The sequence below is a fragment of the Cnephaeus nilssonii genome (assembly GCF_951640355.1).
Source record: "Cnephaeus nilssonii genome assembly, chromosome: 8".
NCBI lineage: Eukaryota > Metazoa > Chordata > Mammalia > Chiroptera > Vespertilionidae > Cnephaeus > Cnephaeus nilssonii.
The window spans coordinates 62,389,891-62,414,888 of NC_137079.1; the positions used below are offsets into that span (position 1 = coordinate 62,389,891).

The window sequence follows — 24,998 nt, forward strand, 5'->3', positions numbered from 1 at the left end:
CATTCTTTTACATGTAGATATGCAGTTTTACCAGCATCATTTGTTGACAAGACTGTCTTTTCTCCATTGAATGGTTTTGTCAACCTTGTGGAGAAACCACTGACCATGTGTAAGGGTTTATTTCTGGGCTCTCTTTGCTATTCCATCAGTCTATGTCTATCCTATGACAGTACAACATTGTTTTAATCACTGTAGCTTTGTAGTAAGTTTTTTAATCAGACTAGAGGCCTTGTGCACGATATTTGTGCATGGGTGGAGGGGGTCCCTCAGCCTGGCCTGCACCCTTTCGCAATCCGGGACCCCTTGGGGGATGTCCGACTGCCAACTTAGGCAGTCGGACATCCCTCTCACAATCTAGGTCCACTGGCTCCTAACTGCTCACCTGCATGCCTGCCTAATCGCCCCTAACCACTCTACCTGTCTGCCTGATCACCCCTAGCCCATCTGCCTGCCTGATCACCCCTAACCACTCTACCTGACTGCCTGATGCCCCTGCTTGCCTGCCTGCCTGATCACCCCTAACCGCTTGCTTGCCTGCCTGATCGCCCCTAACCACTCGCCTGCCTGCCTGATCGCCCCTAACTACTCACTTGCCTGATCGACCCTAACTGCTTGCTTGCCTGCCTGATCGCCCCTAACCACTATGCCTGCCTGCCTGATCACCTCTAACTGCTCGCCTGCCTGCCTGATCACCCCTAACTGCCTCTGCCATGACCCCCGCCACAGCAGCTTCATCCGGAAGGACGTCTGAAAGGTCATTCAGCTGTCTGGTCTAATTAGCATATTACACTTTTATTATTATAGATAGTTTAAGTCGCCCAACTTTGTTTTTCCTTTTCAAGATTGTTTTGGTCATTCAGGGTCCCTTGAAACTCCTTATGAATTTTAGAATGGATTTTCTACTTCTGTAAACATTGTCATTGGGATTTTGAACTGAATCTGTAAATCACTTTGGGTAGTATTATCATCTTAACAATATTGTCTTCCATGAACATAGGATGTCTGTCCATTTATCAAGTCTTCTTCACTGTATTAATGTTTTGTAGTTTTCCATGTACAAATCTTTCTTCTGTTTGATTAAATACACAAGTATTTTTATTCTTTTTGAGGCTATTGCAAAGGGAATTGTTTTCTTAATTTCCTTGTTGGATTATTCATTTTTATCTATCCATCTATATATCATCTACCTATCTATTTTTTAAAATATATTTTATTGATGTTTTACAGAGAGGAAGGGAGAGTGAGAGAGAGTTAGAAACATCGATGAGAGAGAAACATCAATCATCTGCCTCCTGCACACCCACTTCTGGGGATGTGCCCGCAACCAAGGTACATGCCCTTGACCGGAATCGAACCTGGGACCCTTCAGTCCGCAGGCCGATGCTCTATCCACTGAGCCAAACCAATTAGGGCCTACCTACCTATTTAAAAAAAAATCTTTATTGTTGAAAGTATTACATATGTCCCTCCTTTCTCCCCACTGACCTCTTCTAATGGGTGCAAAATGGTCTAGTACACTAATGTGCCATAATTTAGTTACACTACTTATAGTAATATTTAGGATGTTATCAATTTTGACTAGTATAAAAAATGCTACAACAAGCTTTTTTATATTATAGATGTTTTTTCTTAAATTAATATTTTCTTTGTTCAATTTTTTTCTCAGAATATAAGATATACTAGGTTAAGGGGTACAGCTATTTAACGATCTTGACATATAGACCAAAGTTCTTTTCTAAAAGATCTTATCAAATTATATACCCAAATCAACCTTAGTTTTTCTCCTAATTTGTATTTGCTCTTTTTTCCTAAGCAAATGTAAAGTATATGTCAGCATAGGGCTAAACATAGCACTGTCAGTATTAGCAGGACCCTACTTTGGTACATAATGAGTCTCAAAAACTGTATTCGAATGTTGGATAAGCAAAAACTGAACAATAACAACAAAAATGGTGGGTATGGGGAAGGAAGTATTTTATTATACAGAAAAAAAGATCCCAAACTACTATGACCATAAAATGTTATTTGACAATAAAACTCTAGCATTTCATATGTTTAAACATTTTTTTCTTTTTTCCTTCATAACCCTTAAGAAGTTCAATTGAGGCAAGAGACTTGCTGCCTTTCTGGAATAAGAAATAATTTATATATTTTTCTCAAATGAAGTACATTTATAAGATCAACATTTAAAAAAATTAATATCTAAACATATTTATTTTAGCATTGCAATTTTTGGTTTCTGCCCACCCCCTTCTCCCCTCCCGCCCCCCCCCCCCAAAAAAAAGAGTGACTAGCAGCCTAGGACCTAAAAATGTAGAGAATAGCAGGGTGGGTCGAGTGGAAGGTACAGTACAAAGCAGAGAGAATGGGGGGGTGGAGGTGGGGAGGGGCAGAAATAATTATTTTAAAATGATCAATCATGAGGTCCAGCAGAAAAGTGAAGCCACGAGGGACAGACCAACTGCTAAGAGGAAATGTGCTTGCAGTATGGGAACTACTTTGTAAAAGTTATTTAAATTATTCATCTGCATTATATTAGCATATTTTCTTTTGGTTACATTAAGTATAGGCCAAGAAGAGATACCTCAAAGAAAAGGAAATGAATAGTGAAAGAAAAGACTTTTTTGGACACAATTCATTATACTGAACGCAGAGCCATAAAGAAAAAAATACCATTAATATTTTCTATAGTTTGGGTTTTAGTGTCCTTTTACTTGCTTTGGTAATCATTCCTTAAAATCTATTACAATGTCAGTGGAATTTTATTACTCTACTAAGTTACTTTATGAACATTCAAATATGCAGCTGGACAAAAATAAAACTAAGTTCCACTTACCTGTATAACCAGTTTCACTAGTCAATTAAATCAAACAATTGCCTTGACGCTGTTTTCACAGAACTGACCCTAACTGAATAAACTGAACTGACAAGTTGCTTTGTATTTCAAAGTGCAGAATAGAAGGAGTGTGTGTGTGTGTGGAGGGGGCAGAGGGAGGTGGGGGAAGAGAAGACAGGTAGGGAAGGGCTAGGGCATTTACAGACTGTAGTTAGCTGTGGTCTAGAATGAGCTATGTTTAAAGTTTATCAAGTCTAATTTCAACTGCATAAAAATAAAAAAGCAGTCGTTAGCCTTAATTATTTTAGTTCAATTTTTTTCCTTATAGCAATTACATATATTAGCTGTATTTTTAAAAGGTATCTTTAATATACAACCTACAAACACCTTCCTCTCTGAATAACAGAAACTACTGAAGTGCTGTCAGTTTTAAGGATATGTTTCTTTATAAACTTGTTTGTAGGCTTCTAAATCCCCCAAATTTAACTTAATTCCTCAGGAAATTAAAAATATGTTTATGTTGCTCAATAAAAAGTGATAATTTCTATTTTTGAAATAAATATAATTGAATAATTTAATTCCTCCAAATATGGTTTTAAAGTCTTTCTGTAACTATAATTAGTATTTAAAAAGTTTTGTAATCACTCACTTTGCTTATTGTTAGTAATCTTTCCTTATAGGAAAGTTTTAGTAATTAGTGACTCACGAGTCATATACGTAATAAGTGACTCATGACACATTTTATAGAATTGTTATTCCTCCTTTGTTTCAACAAACTGTATCTATGATTCAGAGAAAAGCAATGCCTGATTGAAACAAAACTAGAGGCCTGATGCATGAAATTCGTGAAAGGGGCTCGGCCCTTGCCACCCCGGATGCCTTGCGGCCCCACAGCCCTGCCCATTGGTTGTTCCGGAAGGTCATTCTGCTATCTGGTCTAATTAGCATATTAGCTCTTTATTATATAAAATTATGCATTTTGATTCAAATACTAATTTAACTTATCTATATACATAAAAGCCTAAGTGACCATTATGACCAGTCGACCAAATGACCGGTTGCTATGACGTGCACTGACCACCAGGGGGCAGATGCTCAATGCAGAAGCTGCCCCCTGGTGGTTAGTGCGCTCCCACAGCCAACCTCCCACAGCCGGCTAACCTCCCACGGTCCCTCCCCCCGGCTGCCCCGATTGGCCGGGATTGGGACTGGGTGAAATGGCCCCGATCAGCCCTGATAGCCAGCTAGGCCGAGGGACCCCATCTGTGCACGAATTTGTGCACTGGGCCTCTACTTCTTATATACTTTCTCTTAAAATCTAAAAAACATAATGGTGACTATATTTTGTTGTGACATTTTTTTTCTGCTGGAGTTTATTTTGAAAGAAACTCCTAGACCTCATGATGTGAACAGGTCACGTGGAGTGTGCATGTAGGGTTAAGAGAGACACATTGTTCACACAACGTGATTCTGCCGCCTGAACTGACAGTGCTATCCCAGGTGTAACTAAAAACGTGGGTGTTATTTCTAGAGTTGGAATGTAATTTCATTTATGCACCCACACGCACATTACACATATATGTTTTCTGGTTGGTTTAAGAACTTTTGGGGGGCTTATTTGGCCTATGTATGACATTTTACTTCAGGGACTGAATTTCATAGATGCCTACTGTGCAACTTCATTATATAATTTTTTTGAAGCCCAAGTAAATTAAGGCCCCCCCCCCCCCCCCCCCCGCTCTGCTTTTTAAAAAGTGATCAGAAACCAGGTCTCTGATTTCATTGCTTAGCTCCATACCCTTTCATCTTGCCTCTGTGGAGTAGAGGGGCTTTCTAATGCACCCATATGTCAAGATTGCTAGCCATGTTTTCTGCTAATACTAGACTTCTAATTATTTTTTACCTAAAACACAATAATTTAATCCTGAATTTTATAAACCTATTAGTCCTCCACAGTACATTTTCTAAGCAGTAAGATTATTCCTACATCCCTATGTGTTAATAAGTGGTAAAGATCAAAGATACAGGTAACTGGCACTTGGTATAACAACATTTCACCTATAGACTTGGGGTTCTTAATAAAATAATGATTGAAAGGATTACACGTATCAGGTCATTTCACATTGTAGTCATATTTGTAATTACGATTAGTATTTTGCCAGAATGTATTTAATTTTTTAAAAAAAAAAGAAAAGAAAAATAAAAATAAAAAAAGAAATAAAAAAAAAAAGAAAGAAACTCCTAGAAATAGAACTCTTTCTTGCCAGAGACAAAATACATTCTCTAGAGTGGAATTTAACACTGAGTTGCTTTCTGTGTATAAATATATGCATGTGACATTTTCTAGTAGTGGTGGTAGTTTGTGCTGCAAAATCCACATATCCTTGCCTAATCTTTGTGATTGTGCCATGAAATGTCAAACACCTACTGAGATCCAATATGGGGCAACACTTTGGTGCTACTTCTCTGTTCTCAATCTAAAGCACTAGTTCTCAGACCTGGCTAATCATCAGAACCACTGTGGAAAATGTTAAAAAACAACAGTGATTTCTGGGACGCCATCCCAGTCTTACTGAAACAAAATTTCTCAGCTTTCTTAGGTTCTGATGACCAATCAAACTTGGAAAACACAGCTTTTGTGATCTTGGACTTGCTGCAGGCCACTCCAATTATTTTATTAAGTTTGACAGTACTGCACATAAACCATCTTATACCCTGAGGTGATCATCCTCCACATTGAAACTGGCTTCTTTCCTAGTGTCCTGTATGGTTAATAATGTCATTATCTTTAACAGGGGTAATATTTAACTGATACAATTTAACCACTTAGGATGGCAGTCTTTGCACTGGAGCAGGATCCTGAGAAACTGTGGTGTCAGGTGCTACTTCTTGGTTGCTGGATGGTGGGGAGGTCCAGGGATTTTCAGAAGAGGGACCAGGACAGACAGGACTGTGGTGGGATGATGACACTTAGGGGCTCAGAGCAGCGGCTATTTACCAATATTTTTGCAAATATTTTATTATTTTAATTACCAGAAGCAAGTGCATACTATGTTATTATCAGCCTTGCTCTGGGCCTCAGATTCTCACAGTCTGGTCCAGATAATGAGAAATTAATGAAACTAGTATGTTAAGATAATTAAAAGGAATCAGAATGGCAGTGATGGGTAGATAGATCTGTAGAACATAATTTTCTTTTTAAAATGTGGCTCTAAATCACATTTATTAGAGCTTGATAAAAATGCAGATTCTTGGGCTTTCTTTTAGACCTACTTAATTGCAATCTCTGTGGGCTGGATCTAGTAACCTATATCTTGTAGGAACTTACAAGAATCTTAGGTAATTCTCATACTAACATTTGAGAATTACTACTGAGGAGTAAGGAATAGACATGAGAGAGATATCTGTTTTTGAGGGTTAAAGAGACATCTGAGGGAGAATGGGGGTCATAAAGCAAAGAGAAGAAAGCATTTCTAGAATATCTATAATGCCATGCCATAGATAGATTAGGGGACTATGAAGAGAATACTGGCAATTAGGAAGTCATCAGTGACCACTGAGAAGGGAACAGTGGACAAATGAAGGGGAAGAGAGCAGAAGGAATTAGTAAAAATAGAGGGCTTAACTTCTGAAAAGTTACTTATGTCAATACACACACAGACTTTTAAAATTGAATTTACTGGGGTGACACTAGTATAAAATTATACAGTTTTCAAGTGTACAATTCCATAACACGTCATCTGTATAATGCACCGTGTTCACCACCCAAAGTCGAGTCTCCTTCCATTACCATTTATCCCGCCTATACCGTTCCCCCCTTTCCCTCTTGAAATCACCATACTGTTGTTTGTGTCTGTGAGTTTTTTGTTTTTCTTCTTCTTAATCCTTTCACCTTTTCAACCAGCCCACCAATTCCCTCTCCCCTCTGACAGCTGTCAGTCTCTTCTTGGAACCTATGAGCCTGTTTCTGTTTTGTTAGTTTATTTTGTTCATTAGATTCCACATATATGAGAGATTATCTGGTATTTGTCTTTCTCTGACTGGCTTAGTTCACTTAGCATAAGTCCAGGTCCATCCATGCTGTCACAAAAGGTATGATTTCCTTCTTCTTTTCTTCTTCTTCTCCTTCTTCTTCTTCTTCTTCTTCTTCTTCTTTTTTTTTTTTACAGCTGAGTAGTATTCCATTGTATAAATGTACCACAGCTTTTTTTATCCACTCATCTATTGATGGGCACATGGTCTGTTCCCAGATTTTGGCTATTATGAATAACGCTGCAATGAACATAAGGATGCATATATTCTTTTGAATCACTGTTTTGGGTTTCTTTGGATATATTCCCAGAAATGGAATTGCTGGGTCATAAGGCAGTTCCACTTTTAAGTTTTTGAGGGAATGCCATACTGCTTTCCACAGTGACTGCACCGATCTGCATTCCCACCAACAGTGCATGAGGGGTCTCTTTTCTCCACATCCTCGGCAATACACACACATACACACACACACACACACACACACACACACACACACACACACACTACACACTTCTTTTTTTTTTGAAGAGGAACCAAAAAAGCGGGGGGTGGGAGGGTGAAGATTCTAAAAAAATCCTTGGGTGAAAAGGATTAAGGGAAATACATTTAGATGACATAATAAAGACAAGATATAGATGATGGACTGATGATTTTGGGGTGTGGAAATGTTCTGCAATATGAAAATGGGAAATATAATAGGTATAGGAAAATAAAAACACCGGGCAACAGGAATGAGCACCTTGTTAATGTTCAACAACAATATGGATCTATAATGCTCCCAACCAGCAAAAGTAGCAGATTTCCATAAGAATTTTTAGCACATTACCAGAAAACTCAAGATTTTTCTCTCCCTCTTTCCTTCCTTCCATTAAATATTTATAGAATAACTACCAGGCTGTAAGATGCTATGCTAAAGGTGGGGATTGTCAAAAAAAGCCTGCTGGATGAATCTGGTAACAAAGCAATCTAAGAATGCTAGTGACAGTGCTCAGACAGATAAGGCTCAGACTGGGCAGGAAGAAGAGGGGCTTGTCAGAGGAAAAAAATACGAAGAGTTTATGAGTCTAGGGCTTGTAATAAGCCCTAATAAAGCACAAGTTTAGTAGGAATGAAAGAACTGGGAGAGCTGGAAGGACTGAAAAAGCTGGAAGGACAGGAGATAAAGAGTCAAGAATGTAATTTTCGAGTTCTAGTGTTTTAAATTTCTCTCCCCCTCAAAGATACCCTTGAGAAATTCATCTTAATGTGATTTAATTGTATAACAATGCTGATGGGGTGGGGAGTGGGATTTGCAGTGTGATTTATAATATCTCCTAAATGAAAAAATTTTAGACACTGAAGCATTATTAAGGCACAATCAATTAGGTAAAAAGTTTAAAAAATGATTTTATTTGTTTGACATGTACACAGGATATGATTTATAAATAAGTCATTGTTGTACCTACTTCAGTGGTGGTTGGCATTTGGGGGACACACACACACACACACACACACACACACACACAAATATATATATTAAAACAAAATAGAGAAACACAATATATTTTTCTGTAACTTTCCTTTTTTTGAAAAATTATCAATATAGTATGAACCCCTTTTAAAGTTAGCACATATAGATGTACTTTTTTGTAACTATGCATCTTGAAGTCTTTCTTAAATTTAGCAACTTCACATTTGTAACAAATCACCTGGATTCAATTAAGTGCCTTCTATGTAAAAAATTCCAGGCAACTAAACCTTGCCATTTGGTCAGTTGAGATTGTGCATATGCCATTTTCTAGATAAGTTTTTGAAGTAAGTTAGCTGTAACAGATAAATCTGCAAGTGCTTACACTAGAAGACAAGGCCTTTGTGAACAAGGCTGTCTGTACATGTTAAGAGGGCAAGTCCATGCCTATTTTGCTATCAGTGGTTGGATATAGTGGGAGTTTGATAAATGTTTACTAAATGACTGGAAAGAACAAAAGCAAGAATCAAGGTTTAATAAAGCTAAGGAAGACCAATTCATGCTGGCAGTAATGTGGCATGCTTTATGATTTAGTCTAGATTTTCTGCTGTTTACTGGTAATAAAACCCACATCAACATTCTTTTTTTTTTTTTTAAACTATCTCTGGCATCCTTGGCCTATACAAAGAAACTCTTTTTTTAAAAAAAATATATTTTTTTTATTGATTTCAGAGAGGCAGGGAGAGGGAGAGAGATAGAAACATCAATGATGAGACAGAATTGATTGCTGCCTCCTGCAGGCCCCCTACTTGGGATCGAGCCCACAACCTGGGCATGTGCCCTTGACTTGAATCGAACCCAGGACCCTTCAGTCTGCAGGCCAACGCTCTATCCAGTGAGCCAAACAAGCTAGGGCCACATCAATATTCTTAACTAACTTGGTGGGTTCTTGAAAATAGGGGCCCCATGCAGTCGCCCCTAACTGCACACACACACAAAAAGCCAATTCATTTTTTTCTCTTTTATACTGGACCAACTAATGAAGCAATGATCTGAAGACACTGGACATAAAGCAATGAAGGACAATGACCCGTAAGACATGGTTCATGTGGCAGAGTGCTGAAGAAAAGAGAGCTTCAAGGAGAGAAAACTCTGAAATTTATAGACAGCCCCCCTTGAGTATTCACCTAGGCATTGAACAGTATATATGTGTAAAGAAACTACCAGAGGCTGAGATAGAACCACTGAACAATCCCTAATGATCACACAGGCCAGGAATAGTACCTATTCCCACCAGACAATGTATAAAACCTACTAATTCATATGACATGAGGTAGATACTTAAAGGGCTTTGGTCTCCGTAGTAGTGGAAAAATTAGCCTTACGATAAACCCTTCTTTGCTTATATAAGCTTAAAAGAAAAGACTTGAAATGACCAAACTTTTTCCAAGAAACTTAGCCATGCTTAAAAACAAAACTCACACAGATGTATAGAAATCCAAAAATTATTTAGTTCTAAGATAAAATTCACAATGTCTGGCACACAGTAAATAAATTAGTAGGCATGCAAAGAAGCAGGACAATATGATACATAATGAAGTCAATTTAATAGAAAGCAATTATGAAATGACAAAATAGAATTAGTAGAAAAGGATATCAAAGCAGTTGTTAAAACTCTATTTCATATGCTCAAGAAAAGCAAGTTTGAAAAGGTTAAGTAGAGACCTGGAAGATATCAAAAAGACCCAAAATGAACTTCTAGAAATGAAAATTACAATATCTGAGATGAAAAACATACTGAATTGAATTAACATTATATTATACACTAGAGGCCCCATGCATGAAATTCATGCATGGGGGTAGGGGGGTCCTCTCAGCCAAGCCTGCACCCTCTCTAATCCAGGACCCCTTGGGGGACATCCCTCTCACAATCCTGGACTGCTGGCTCCTAATCGCTTGCCTGCCTGCCTGCCTGGTTGCCCCTAACTGCCCCAACCCCACCGGCCTGATCGCCCCTCACTGTCTCTACATGCCAGCCTGATCGCCCCAACTGCCCACCCCCCCGGCCGGCCTGGTTGCCCCTAACTGCCCCCTGCTACCAGCCAGGTCGTCCCCAACTGCCCCCGCCCTGCTGGCCTGGTCACTCCTAACTGCCCCTCCCTGCCGGCCTGGTCACCCTTTACTGCCCCCCCCCTGCCAGACTGGTCACCCCCAATTGTCCCCACTGCTGGTCACCCCCAACTGCCCCCACTGGCCTGGTTGCCCCCAACTGCACCCCCCCTGCCAGCCTGGTCGCCGCATGCAGTCTGCTGTTCAGTCGTTTGGTCGCCCCTCACTAACCCCCTGCCAGCCTGATCATAGGCAGTCATCTTGTGAGGGCATGGGGGTTAATTTGCATATCACCTCTTTATTATATAGGATTGGAAAAGAAAAGGTTAGTGGACTTGAAGACTTAGTAGAAGAATTTATACAAGAGAGAGAGAGAGAGAGAGAGACAGAGAGAGAGACAGAGAGAGAGACAGAGACAGATAGACACTTAACAAAAAACAAACCCAAACATTTGAAGAAATAATGGATGAAAAATTTCCAAATTTGATGATATCACATATACAATAAGTTTGATAGAAATGAAGCCCAGGAAACATCAAGAAAACCACACCAAGTCACATCATAATCAAATTGCTTAAAGCTAGTGAAAAAAATCTTAAAAGCAGCTAGAGAAATAAGATATTACTTATAGAGGAAAAAAGAAAGATGACAGCATATTTCTTGTCAGAAACAATGCAAACTAAAAGAGAAGTAACATCTTTCAAATACTAAAGAATTCTTTACACAGGGAAAATATAGTTCAAAAACAAAGGTGAGCCCTGGCCAGTGTTGCTCAGTGGTTAAGAGCGTCAGCCCCAGAGGGTCATGGGCTCAATTCCCAGTCAAGGGCACATACTTGGGTTGTAGGTTCAATCCCCACCTGGGTTGGGGCGTTTGTGGGAGGCAACTGATGGATGTGTCTCACATGGATGTTTCTCTCCCTCCCTCCCTTTCACTCTCTCTAAAAAGTCAATGGAAAAAATATTCTCGGGTGAGGATTACCAAAAAACAACAAGAAAGGTTAACTCAGCCCCTAGATGTATATTTAAAAGTATTAAGTAGTCAAACATATCCTGTACTTGAATGTTCACAGCAGTGCTATCACAACAGCCAAAAGGTGGAAATAACCTAACTGTCCATCAGTGAATGAATGAGCTAAAGGTAATATATCTGGAAATCTGCTAAGTGAGTAGATTTCAGGAGCTCTCACGACATATACACAAAAGGTTAAATACTATGTGAGGAGACAGATACGTTGATTAGCTTGACTGCAGCAATCATTTCACTGTGATAAATATATATCAAATCTTCATGTTATCACCTTATATACATTTGTTATTAAAAAATAAATAAAATAACAAAAAATAAAATTCAAGCTATAAAACAAAGGCCCTCAAAGGCGAAGCACAAGAAACATAAGAAAAAGACAGATAACTTGGACTTCATCAAAATTAACTTTTGTGATCAAAGGACATTAACAGGAAAGCAAAAGACAAACCATAGAATGGGAAAAAATATTTGCATATCATATATCTGATAAGGGTCTATATTCAGAATAAAGGAAGAACTCTTATAACTCAACAACAAAAAGACAGACACCCCAATTAAAAAACGAACAAATGACAAGAATAGACATTTCTCCAAAGATAAACAAATGGCCAATAAGCACACAAAACAATGTTCAACATCATCAGTTACAAAGTTAATGCAAATCAAAATTACAATGAGATACTACTTCAAACCCACTAGAGTGGCTAGAATGAAAAAACAAAAACAAAAAACAGCCCTGGCTGGTGTTAGTTGGAGCATCGTCCTGTACACCAAGAGGTGTCGGGTCTGATTCCCAGTAAGGGCATATACTCTGGTTGTGGGTTTGACACCAGGATGGAGCATGTTTGGGAAGGCAACTGATTGATGTTTCTCTCTCTCTCTCTCTCCCCTCCTCCCTTATGCTAAGTGTCAGAGAAAGACAAGTACCATATGATTTCACTCATATGTAGAATTTAATGAACAAACTGAACTAACAAAATAGAGACAGACTCATAGATAGAGAGCAGGCAGACAGCTCTGGTGGCAGGAGTCGGGGAGAGAAGGTTATGGGGTGGGGTGGAGGGATTGAACAAAAAAGAAAAAAAAATAGAAAGAACTCAACAGTGTAGTGACTGTGGGGAAGGGTTGGGGGAGGTGAAAGTAGAAGAGGGTATAGGGTTGATAAATGGTGATGAGCAAAATAAATTAATTAAAACATTAACAAACAAACAAAAACAAAAAATAAGCATTGGTGAGGATATAAGAAATTGAAACCCTTTTAACATTGCTGGTGGGAATGTAAAATGGTGAAGTTGCTGTGGAAAACAGTTCTGTGGTTCCTCAAAAAGTTAAACACTGAATTACCATGTTACTTAGCAATTCTATTTCTTAGGTACACACCCGTAAGAATTGAAAATAGGTGTTCAGACAAAAAACTTGTACACAAATGTTCATAGCAGCACTATTCACAATAGCCAAATGATGGAAATAACCTAAACATCCATCAGCTGATGAGTAGATAAACAAAATGTGATATATCTGTACAATGGAATACTATTCAGTTATAAAAAGGAATTAAATACTGATAGATGGTGGAACATGAATGAACTTTGAAAATGTTATGTTAAGTGAAAAAGGCAAGGGACAAAAGTTCACATATTGCATAATTCCATTTATATGAAAAATCCATAGAGACAGACAGCACATTAGTGGTTGCCAAGGGCTAGAAGTAGGAGAGAATGAGAAGTGAATTTTTAATGGGAACAGGGTTTCCTAATGGGTGATTAAAATGTTCTATAACTTGATAGTGATAATGATTTTACATATAAACATACCAAAGGCCACTGAATTAAATATTAAAAACATTTTTTTAAATGGTAAACCTTCAAACACATACAATTTATTTGGCCTTAGGGATATAACTGAGAAATACATTGTAAGCTTGACTTTTGTTAAGAATATTCAAAAATATAGAAATAAATTAAAAAAAACACACAAAAAAGGTGAAATAACTTTTTGTAACATACTGAAGTGAAAAGAATGTATCACCAGCAGACCTGCTTCATAAGTATTGTTAAGGAAGTACATCAACCAGAAGCAATATGATGCCATATGGACATTTGTATCTATACAAAGAAATTAAGAACACCAGGGATGGTAACTATTTGGTTAAATATCATAGCTTTCTATTTAAAGTAAAAATAATGGCAATGCAGTGTGAGTTTTATTCATGTGTAAGTAAAATATATGACAACAGGAGCACGAATTCTGGGAGAAGTAAACGGAAGGATACTACTGTAAGTAGTATACTATATAGTATATATATGCTATATAGTATACATATAGTATATTATAAAAAGTCGCATATATAGGTAGTCAAACATTTCCTGTACTTGAATGTTCACAAATTATATCTAATCTAATCTAGATCTATATCTCTATACCTATAATTTAAAGTAATCACTGTATAAAGGGTTATAGCCAATAAGTCAACAATGAGATAAAATAGAATGGTAAAAAATATTCAATTAATCCAAAAGGCAGGAAAAAGAAAAAAGAAAAAAAAAAAAAGGAGAGACAGGATAAAGTAAAAATCAAATAGCAAGATAGATTTAAAAATAATCATATCAGTGAACACAATAAAATGTAAATTTTCTGAAAACCCAAAGTAAAAGTCCCATTTTGTCAGAATAAATAAAAAAGCAAGATTTAACTGTATATGTCATCTATAAGACAATTTAGCATAAACAGGTTAAAAGAAGAAAGGGTGGAAAAACATAGCATGTAACACTAGTCAAAAGATGTGAAGCCTCTACACTAAAAACTAAAAATTAAATAAATAAATAACACTGTTAAGAGGAATTTACATCTAAATAAATAGAAAGATATACTGGGTTTATGGGTCAGAATATTCAATATTATTAAGATGTTGATTATCCTCATTTCATCCAAAAATTCAATGTAATTGCAATCAAATCACAGCCAGTTTTTTTTTAGTAGAAACAATTATAGAATTATTGTGGAAATGTAAAAAAGACACAGAATAGCCTAAGAGCTTCGAACTTGAACAGAGATGGATAACCAATACTATCTAATTTCAAGACATTATGAAATATTGACATAAAGACAGACAGAGATAATTGGTATAGAACAGAGTTTAGAAACAGCCTTTCACATACATCTATATATATAAAACCCTAATATGCAAATAGACCAAACAGCAGAACAACTGGTCGCTATGACGTGTGCTGACCACCAAGGGGCGTGCACGGAACATGGCAGGCGTTGGCCATGGCGGATGGTGGAGCAGATGAGTGGGTGTGCCAGACCAAGGCAGGGCGCTGGTCGCTATCATCTGGTGGTTACTGAAAATTCTTTGCTCCAGAGTGCCACAGTCCCGCCCGGCACTCACACCTGCTGCCGGCGCTGGCCCTGCTCGTACCCGCAGCCGGCACCGATCACTCGGTGCCATCAGCGGGTGTGAGCAGCGGCTGCCTGTCCTGATCACCCCTGAGAGCTTCTCCACCTCCCTCTGCTACTGAGGGACGATCAGGGCAGCAGCCGCCGCTCGCACCTGCTGCTGGCGCCGGCCCCAATTGCTCCGCACTGTCAGCGGGTGCAAGCAAGGACAGTGCTGTCAGTGCATGGGAGCTGCGGAGGCGGGAGTGGGGCTGCCAGCAGACAGGGGATCGGGGGCTGCGATAAGAGGTGCCAGGCGGGGGTGCAGAGGATGGGACGAGTCCCGCCCCTGTGCCCACCGCAGCCTCACGCCCCACAGTTCCTTTCAAGGTGCATGAATTCATGCACTGGGCCCCTAGTAACTAATATTCAAAAAGGGTCTTTCCAGCAAATGATCCTAGAATAATTTGGTTTCAATATGCAAATAAACAAATTTCAATCAATATCTTGCACAGTATACAAAAATTAACTAAAAATGAATCACAGGCTTAAACCTGAGATTTAGAGGAAAACATAGACAAAAACCTTGCAATCCTGAATTAAAAAAACATATTTTAGATACAACACTCAAAACACAAGCCACAGGAAACAAACTGATAAGTGGGAGAAAATATTTGCAAATCATGTATCTGATAAGAGACTTGTATCTAAAATCTTACCTAATAAAAGGGTAATATGCAAATTAACCATCACTCCACCACAAAGATGGTGGTGCCCATAGCCACAAGATGGCGGTGCCCAGTCCTCTCAGCCCGGCCGGAGTCCCCCAGTCCCGGGGGCTGAGGGAAGGGGCAGCCGCTGAGAGCGGGCAGCATGAGCGGCCTGGTGGAATGCTTGCCTCGTTGCCATGGCAAAGAGGCAAACATTCTGCACCCGGCCGCAGATGGGCCTCTGGGCCGCGGAGAGCCTCTGGGCAGGGAGCAGCCAGGCCCCGCAGAGAGCTACTGGTGCACGAATTCATGCACAGGGCTACTAATGCATAAATAATGCTCAAAACTAAAAATAAGAAACAACTGATAAAAATGTGCAAAACACTTGAACATTTCTGTCAATAAGAATGGAGGGCAAATAAAACCTTGAAAAAATGCTCAATATCATGAGCCATTAGGGAAAGGAGAATTAAAACCACGAGATAACCGTACACACCCATCAGAATGGCTAAAATGGAAAAGACTGACCAGATCAAGTCTTTGTGATGATGTAGAGCAGGGGTGGGGAACCATTTTTTCTGCCAGGGGCCATTTGGATATTTTTTCATTCTAGCCACTCTAGTGGGTTTGAAGTAGTATCTCATTGTAATTTTGATTTGCATTAACACCATTTTCGGACCATACAAAATTATGACCTTAATAATTAGCCTGCTATTTGGTCAAACATTTAATTAACTCACCCCTAATGCCTTTGTAGAGCCAGGCCAAATGATTTTGCAGGCCTTATATGGCCCTTGGGCCAGACGTTCCCCACCCATGATGTAGAAGAACTAGAACTTTCATACACTGATGGTGGAAATGTAAAATGCTACAAATATTTGGTAAACAGTTTGGAAATTTCTTAAAACATTAAACATACATCCACTATATAACCCAGCTATTCCACTCACAGATTATTTACCCAAGAGGAACAAAAGCATATGTTCATAAAAAGACTTGTACATGGATGATCATATCAGCTTTATCCTATACTAGTGGCCCGATGCACGAAATTCATGTAAGAGTAGGCCTTCCTTCCCCCCGGCTGCAGGCAGGCACCTGGAACCCGGGCTTCCCTCTGGCTGCCAGTAGGCACCCAGGACCCAGGCTTCCCTTGCAGCCCTGGCTTCGTCCGGATGGAAGTCCAGTCTAATTAGCATATTAGGCTTTTATTATTATCTATACTAATAAAAGGGTAATATGCTAACTAGAACGGACATCTTCTGGACGTCCTTCCAGACAAAGCCACGGTGGCAGGAGCTGAGGCAGAGGTGGTTAGGGGTGATCAGGCTGGCAGGGGAGGGCAGTGAGGGGGTGATCAGGCCGGCAGGGGAGGGCAGTGAGGGTGTGATCAGGCCGGTAGGGGAGGTCAGTTAGGGGGCAATCAGGCTGATGGGGAGGGCAGTTAGGTGGCGATCAGGCCGGCAGGGGAGGGCACTTAGGGGGCGATCAGGTTGGCAGGGGAAGGCAGTTAGGCAGTGATCAGGCCAGCAGGGGAGGGCAGTTAGGGAGCAATCAGGCCGGCAGGCAGAGGTGGTTAGGGGTGATCAGGCCAGCAGGCAGAGGCGGTTAGGGGCGAACAGGCCAGCAGGGGAGCAGTTAGGGGCATCAGGCCGGCAGGCAGAGGCGATTTGGGACGATCAGGCAGGCAGGTAGGCGAGCGGTTAGGAGCCAGCGGTCCCATATTGCGAGGGGGATGTCCGTCTGCAATTTAGGCCCGATCCCTGCAGCCCAGGCTGAGGGACCCCACTGGTGCATGAATTTGTGCACTGGGCCTCTAGTTCATAATAAGCAAATATTGGAAATAACCCAAATGTCTATCAACAGGTGAATGGATGAAAAACTATGGTATATCTACACAATGGAATGTTACTCAGCAATGTAAAAGGATAAACTATGGACGAATCTTGAATTATTATACAGAATAAAAGAAGACATAAAATGTGTGTGTGTGTATGTGTGTAAAAAGCATACAGTGATACCATTTATATAAAAGTTTAAGAAATGTAAACAAATCTTCAATGACAGAATGGAAACCAGTGGTTACTTGGAGATCAGGATGTGGGTGGGGTCAGTTGGGAGGGGGATAGTCCAAAGGTGCACCAGAAAAAACTTTGGGGGAGATGCATGTGTTCCTTATCTTTATTTTGGTGATGGTTTCATGGGTATACATGTGTCACATGTTAGCCTATATAATTTAAATATGTGCAGTTTAGTATATACCCATTATGCCTCAATAAAGCTATTATAAAGGGAATATTTGTTTTCATTTTGAGTACTTTTTAACATTTTCATTTTGGCTTGTCAATTATTTATAATCTCAGACATATTCTGAATAGCATATAACTTAATGGTAATTCTAACAAAAGTTAAGTTTTACCTCTATTTTATTCTTTAAAAACTCTACACTGATTTAAATATTAACCTGCTCTAAAGAATACAGATCCTGAGAGCATTCCCTTGATTTTTTTTTTTTACCATGTATCATGAATAGTCTATTGTTATGGAAGCAATCTAATACAGGCATACCTCAGAGATATTTTGAGTTTGGTTCCAGATCACCACAATAAAGCAATTATTGCAATAAAGCAAGTTACACAATTTTTTGGTTTCTAGTGCACATAAAAGTTATGCTTACACTATATTGTACTCTATTACGTGTGTGACAGCAATATGTCTAAAAAATACAATGCACAAATCTTAATTAAAAATACTTTATTGTGACCAGCCAGGCGGCGTAGCTCAGTGGTTGAGTGTCACCCTATGAACGAGGTCATGGTTCAATTCCCAGTTGGGGCACATGTTCAGGTTGTGAGCTCGATCCTCAGTATGGGGCATTCAGGAGGCAGCCAATCAATGATTCTCTCTCATCATTGATGTTTATATCCCTCATTTCCTTTCCTCTCTGAAATCAATAAAAATATATTTAAAAAAATACTTTATTGCTAAAAAATGCTAACCATGCCTGGCCAGTGTGGCTTAGTGGTTGAGCATTAACCCATGGACCAGGAAGTCAGGGTTGGATTCAGTCAGGGCACATGCCCGGTTGCAAGCTCGATCCCCAGTAAAGGGTGTGCAGGAGGCAGCTGATCGATAATTCTCTCTTACTATTGATGTTTTTCTCTCTCTCCCTCTCCCCTTTTCTCTCTCTGAAATCAATAAAAACATATTTTTAAAAAAATGCTAACCATCATCTGAGTCATAATCCTTTCGTTGGTGGAGGGTCGTGCCTCAACTTTGGTGGCTGCTCACTCCTCCAGGTGGTGGCTGCTGTAGATTGGGTAACTATGATGATTTCTTAAAATGAGACACCAACGAAGATTGCCATATCAATGGACTCTTCCTTTCACAAATAACTTCTCTGTAGCATGTGATGATGCTGTTTGATAGCCTTTTACCCACAGCAGAAGTTTTAAAATTGGAGTCAATTCTTTCAAACCCTGCCACTTCTTTATCAACAAAGTTTATATAATACTAGAAGCCCGGTGCATGAAATTCGTGCACAGCGGGGGGTTGTCCCTCAGCCCAGCCTGTACCCTCTCCAATCTAGGACTCCTGGAGGGATGTCCGACTGCCCGTTTAGGCCCGATCCAGGTGGGATCGGGCCTAAACGGGCAGTCGGACATCCCTCTCACAATCTAGGACTACTGGCTCCCAACTGCTTGCCTGCCTGCCTTCCTGATTGCCCCTAACCGCTTCTGCCTGCCAGCCTGATCACCCCCTAACCACTCCGCTGCCATCCTGGTTGATGCTTAACTGCTCCCCTGTCAGCCTGTTTGCTCCCAACTTCCCTCCTCTGCTGGCCTGGTCACCCCTAAGTGCCCTCTCCTGCAGGGTTGATCACCTCCAACTGCCCTGCCTTGCAAGCCTGGTCCCTCTCAACTGCCCTCCCTTGCAGGCCTGGTCCCTCACAACTGCCCTCCCTTGCAGGCTGGGTGCCTCCCAACTGCCCTCTCCTGCTGGCCATCTTGTGGTGGCCATCTTGTGTCCACATGGGGGCAGGATCTTTGACCACATGGGGGCAGCTATATTGTGTGTTGTAGTGATGGTCAATCTGCATATTAATCCTTTATTAGATAGGATAGAGGCCTGGTACAGGGGTGGGGGCCAGCTGGTTTGCCCTGAAGGGTGTCCCTGATCAGGGTGGGGTTCCCTTGGGGTGTGGGGCGGCCTGATCGAGGGGCCTGTGGTGGTTTGCAGGCCAGCCACGACCCCTGGCAACCCAAGCGGAGGCCCTGGTATCTGGAATTTATTTTCCTTCTACAATTGAAACTTTGTAGCCTGGAGCCGAGCCAAGCCTCGGGCTCCCTCCGAGGCCCGCAGCCATTTCTGTTGGGGTTATAATTGAAACTTTGTTGCCTTAAGCGGGTGGGCCCGGCCAGGGTGTGCGGAAAGCTTTGCTTCCCCTGTTGCCGCCGGCAACCCTGGCCTGCTCTCTTAAGCTCCATTCTGCTGCCATTTCTGTTTCAATTTGTTTACCTTCTATAATTGAAACTTTGTAGCTTGAGTGGAGGCTTAGGCCTGGCAGGGCAGGCGGAAAGCTTGGCTTCTTCTGTTACCTAAGAAACCTTGCTCTCTGTGGCTGTAGCCATCTTGGTTGGGTTAATTTGCATACTTGCTCATACTTGACGTGGCTTGTGGGCATGTTGGAGGTATGGTCAATTTGCATATTTGTCTATTATTAGGTAGAATATAAAATATTATGCAGCCATTATAAAATTAATATTAAAAATAATATAACTAGGGGATGTTGGGAGGGAGGGTAAGAAATCAACCAAAGGACTTGTATGCATGCATATAAGCATAACCAATGGACAGACAGTAGGGGGATGAAGGCATGTGCTGGGGGGCAGGAGCAGGCAGGGAGAGGTTAATGGGGGGAAAGGAGACATATGCAATACTTGGTGTGGCTTGGCGGGTTGGCGTGGCTTATGTAGCGGAGTGATGGTTAATTTGCATATTACCATTTTATTAGAGAGGATTTTAAATTCCTTTGTCATTTCAACAATCTTCACAGCATCTTCATCAGAAGTAGATTACATCTCAAGAAACCACTTTCCTTTCTTATCCCCAAAAGCAACTCTTCATCTGTTCAAGTTTGATCATTCAGCCACATCTTTAGGTTCTACTTCTAATTCTAGTTCTCTTGCTAATTTCCACCACATCTGCAGTTACTTCCTCCAATGAATTCTGGAAACCCATCAAAGTGATCCATGAGAGGTGGAATCAATTTCCTCCAAATTGCTATTAATGTTGATATTTTGACCTCTTCCCAAGAATCATGAATGTTCTTAATGGCATCTAGAAGGTGACTCCTTTCCAGAAGGTTTTCAATTTACTTTGCCTAGATCAGGGGTCCTCAAACTTTTTAAACAGGGGGCCAGTTCACTGTCCCTCAGACCGTTGGAGGGCCGGACTATAGTTAAAAAAAAAACCAAAAAACTATGAACAAATTCCTATGCACACTGCACATATCTTATTTTGAAGTAAAAAATCAAAACGGCAAAAACACCCGCATGTGGCCCGCGGGCCGTAGTTTGAGGATGCCTGGCCTAGATCCATCATAGGAATCACTATCTATGGCGGTTACAGCCTTATGAAATGTATTTCTTAAATATTAAGACTTGAAAGTCAAAATTACTCTGTGTTCCATGGGCTGCAGAAGGAATGTTGTGTTCGCAGGCATGAAAACACATTGATCTACTTGTACATCTCCATCAGAGCACTTGGGTGACTAGGTGCATTGTCAATAGCAGTAATAGTTCGAAAGGAATATTTTTTCTGAGCAGTCAGTCTCAACAATGGGCTTAAAATATTCAGTCAACCATGTTGTAAACAGATGTGCTGCCATCTAGGCTTTGATGTTCTATTTATAGAACACAGGCAGAGGAGATTCAGCAGAATTCCTAAGGGCCCTAGGATTTCTGGAATGGTAAATGAGCACTGTCTTCAACCTAAAGTCACCAGCTACATTAGCCCCTAACAAGAGAGTCAGCTTATCTTTTGAAGCCAGGCAATGACTTCTTTCTAGCTATGGAAAGTCCTAGATGGTATCTTGTATTGCTGTTTCATCTACATTGAAAATCTGTTGTTTAGTGTAGCCACCTTCATTAGTGATCTTAGCTAGATCTTCTAGATAACTTGCTGTAACTTCTACATCAGCACTTGCTGCTTCACCCTGCACTTTTATGTCACGGAGATGGCTTCTTTTATTACACCTAATGAACCAACCTTTGCTAGCTTCAAACCTTTCTTCTACAGCTTCCTCACCCCTCTCAGCCTTCAGAGAACTGAAGAGAATTGGGGCCTTGCTCTGCATTAGGCTTTGGTTTAAGGGAATGTTGTGGCTGCGGTGTCTATCCAGATTACTAAATCTTTATCCATATCAGCAATAAGGCTGCTTCACTTTCTTATCATTTGTGTGTTCACTGAGAGGCACTTTTAATTTCCTTCAAGAACTTTTCCTTTGAATTCACAACCTGGCTAACTTTGACACAAGAGGCCTAGCTTCCAATCTAGCTTTCTGGGCTTATGACATGCCTTTCTGACTAACCTTAATCACTGTTTTTTGATTTAAAGTGAGAGACATGAGACTCCTCCTTTCACTTGAACATTTAGAGGCAATTATAGGGTTATTAATTGGCCTAATTTCCACACTGGAGTGAATTGGGAGGCTCGGGGATATGGGGGAACTGCCAGTAAGTGGAGCAGTCAGAATACAAAGATTTATCAATTAAGTTCCTTGTCTCACATGGGCACGGTTCATGGAGGTTCAAAACAGTTACAATAGTAACATCAAAGATCACCGATCACAGATTACCATAACAGATATAACAATAAAAAAGTTTGAAATATTTCAAGCCCTAACTGGTTTGGCTCAGTGGATAGAGCATCAGCCTGTGGACTGAAGGGTCCCGGGTTCGATTCCAGTCAAGGGCACATGACCGGGTTGTGGGCTCGATCCCCAGTAGGGGTGTGCAGGAGGCAGCCAATCAATGATTCTCTCTCATCTTTGATGTTTCTAGCTCTCGCTCCCTCTCCCTTCCTCTCTGAAATCAGTAAAAATATATATTAAAAAAAAGAAATATTTCAAAATTGCCAAAATGTCACAAAGACATAAAGTGAGCAAATGCTGAAAAAATGGTGCCAAGAAACTTGCTCAATGCAGGGTTGTTACAAACCGTTTATTTGTAAAAAAGTGCAAAAGGAGCTATGTCTGTAACATTTTTGTGGGGTAGAAAATAGTAAAATTCATGGACTATTTAAAATTATAATACTTTATTTTAAATCTTAAGGTAAGTTATACACTCTGCATAAACCTTTTAATATAGGTTTACTGATTCTTTCGCCATATGTCTTACAAAAAAAATTTCACAAAAGCACGAAACTGAATAATGACGTATATGTATTCATCACTCAGCTTCAAACATTATCCGCATTTTGAGGGTTTTTTTTGTCATTTTTTTTTGTTTGTTAATCCTCACCCGAGGATATTTTTCCATTGATTTTTAGAGAGAGTGGAAGAGAGGGGGAGAGACAGAGAAAGAGAAACATATCTATGTGAGACACATCTATTGGTTGCCTCCTACATGCACCCCAATGGGGATCAAGCCTGCAATAAAGGTATATGTCCTTGACCGGAATCGAACCATGGACCCTTCAGTCCTTGGGCTGACATTCTATCCACTGGGCCAAACATGCTAGGGCTATGCGTTTTTATTTTTTAAATCTATTGAACCCTTTCCCCCTCTTCCTTATGGAATATATATACATCTATATCTACATCTACATCTATATCTATATCTATATCTATATATCTTAATATATTTTTATTGATTTCAGAGAGGAAAGAAGAGGGAGAGAGAGAGACAGAAACATCTGTGATGAGAGAAGAATCATTGATTGGCTGCCTCCAGCATGCCCCACACTGGGGATCGAGACTGCAACCTGGGCATGTGCCCGGGAATCGAACCAAGACCTCCTGGTTCATAGGTCAACACTCAACTACTGAGCCATACCATCCAGGCCTTCTGGAATATTTTAAAGCAAATTGCACACACCATACCATTTCAAATCACAAATATTTCAATATTTCATTTTTCTCAATATCAATTTAAAAAAATTGCTTCATGTAAAGTTAATTATATTTCATTGAAATTTAATTTCATTACTTAATTTCCTCTATATTTTCCCCTTATAATTTGTATAGAAGTGTGTATCCCATTTAGAAATTCCTATTTAAATGAACTGAAGTGCTGTAAGGTAGTTTTTTTAAATTAGAAAACAATTTAATGTTGCTCCAAGGTGTTAAGTATATTACTTAAAAAAAGTAATATAATGACATAAATACATACAAGTTTATATGAATTTTAATATTTTATTTTTAAAAAAATGCTTTTGATAGGTTATTCTGAAAATAAAACAAAGACGAGGGATCTGTACCATATTAGCGAGCAGAGATTCATATAGTACTTTAGTCATTTATTTACATAGCCTTCCATGGTTTGACCATGCAATGTGCTGCAGCTGGCTTGTAGTTTTTAAGAGCTGACTGGTAAATTTTGAGAAATGTTGTGAGCTGGTTGTTGAATGCCACCATTGTTAAAACTTTATTTAGACTTAAAACAAAATAAATTTTATTTAAAAAAGAAACAGATACTTAAAAACTCATCAATGTTTAATTATTTTACTATTCTTTACTATTATCTCTGCTCTTGCACTTACATATGTCCATTGTATTTTCATGGTGGAAGTATTATGTAATGGTGTGCTACTGAGCATCTCTTCTCTACTCCATCCATGTTCAGTAACATGTTGGCAGCTTGAAGTTAGTCATGGTGAGAATATTTATACCACAGATATAACCAAATGCTACAAATCAGAGCCATCCCTCCCTCACACCTCTCTCTGGAGAGCTGGCTGTTTACATTTGCCAGCACAGCACTGCTTCCACCCTGAGCATTAACTATGTGTCAGGCACTGCACTATTATGTGACCTCCTGGTTCACAGGTCGACCCTCAACCACTGAGCCATGCCAGCTGTGCTTTGTATTAATACTTTTTAATATACAACTTTAAAAGGAACACTAGTGAAGTGGCTTCTATAGCTTTGTTTTATTATTTGAATTTCAAAAGTACAGAAAAATGTAATTAGATGTTGAGTTAAGTAACAAGAGGATTGAAAATAGTATGCAAAACATATATATGACCCTTGAACAACACGGGTTTGATGTGTCGGTTCACTTATATGAGGATTTTTTTTCAATAAATATACAGTCAGTCCTCCGTTTCCCTGGGTTTCACATTCCAGATTGGGAATCTGCGGTTCCAAGGGGCAACTATATGCATTGTTCTACGTCATTCCATATAGGGGGCTTGAGCACCCAGGGATTTTGGTATCTGCGTGTGCGTGTGCGTG

General features: G+C 39.9%; 1 protein-coding gene across 4 annotated transcripts in view; it reads right to left on the reverse strand.

The window, feature by feature from the left end:
* Nucleotides 1-24,998, reverse strand: part of PIBF1 (progesterone immunomodulatory binding factor 1) — a 213,295-nt gene that overhangs the window by 49,844 nt on the left and 138,453 nt on the right. The gene's annotated exons all lie outside the window — the stretch shown is intronic.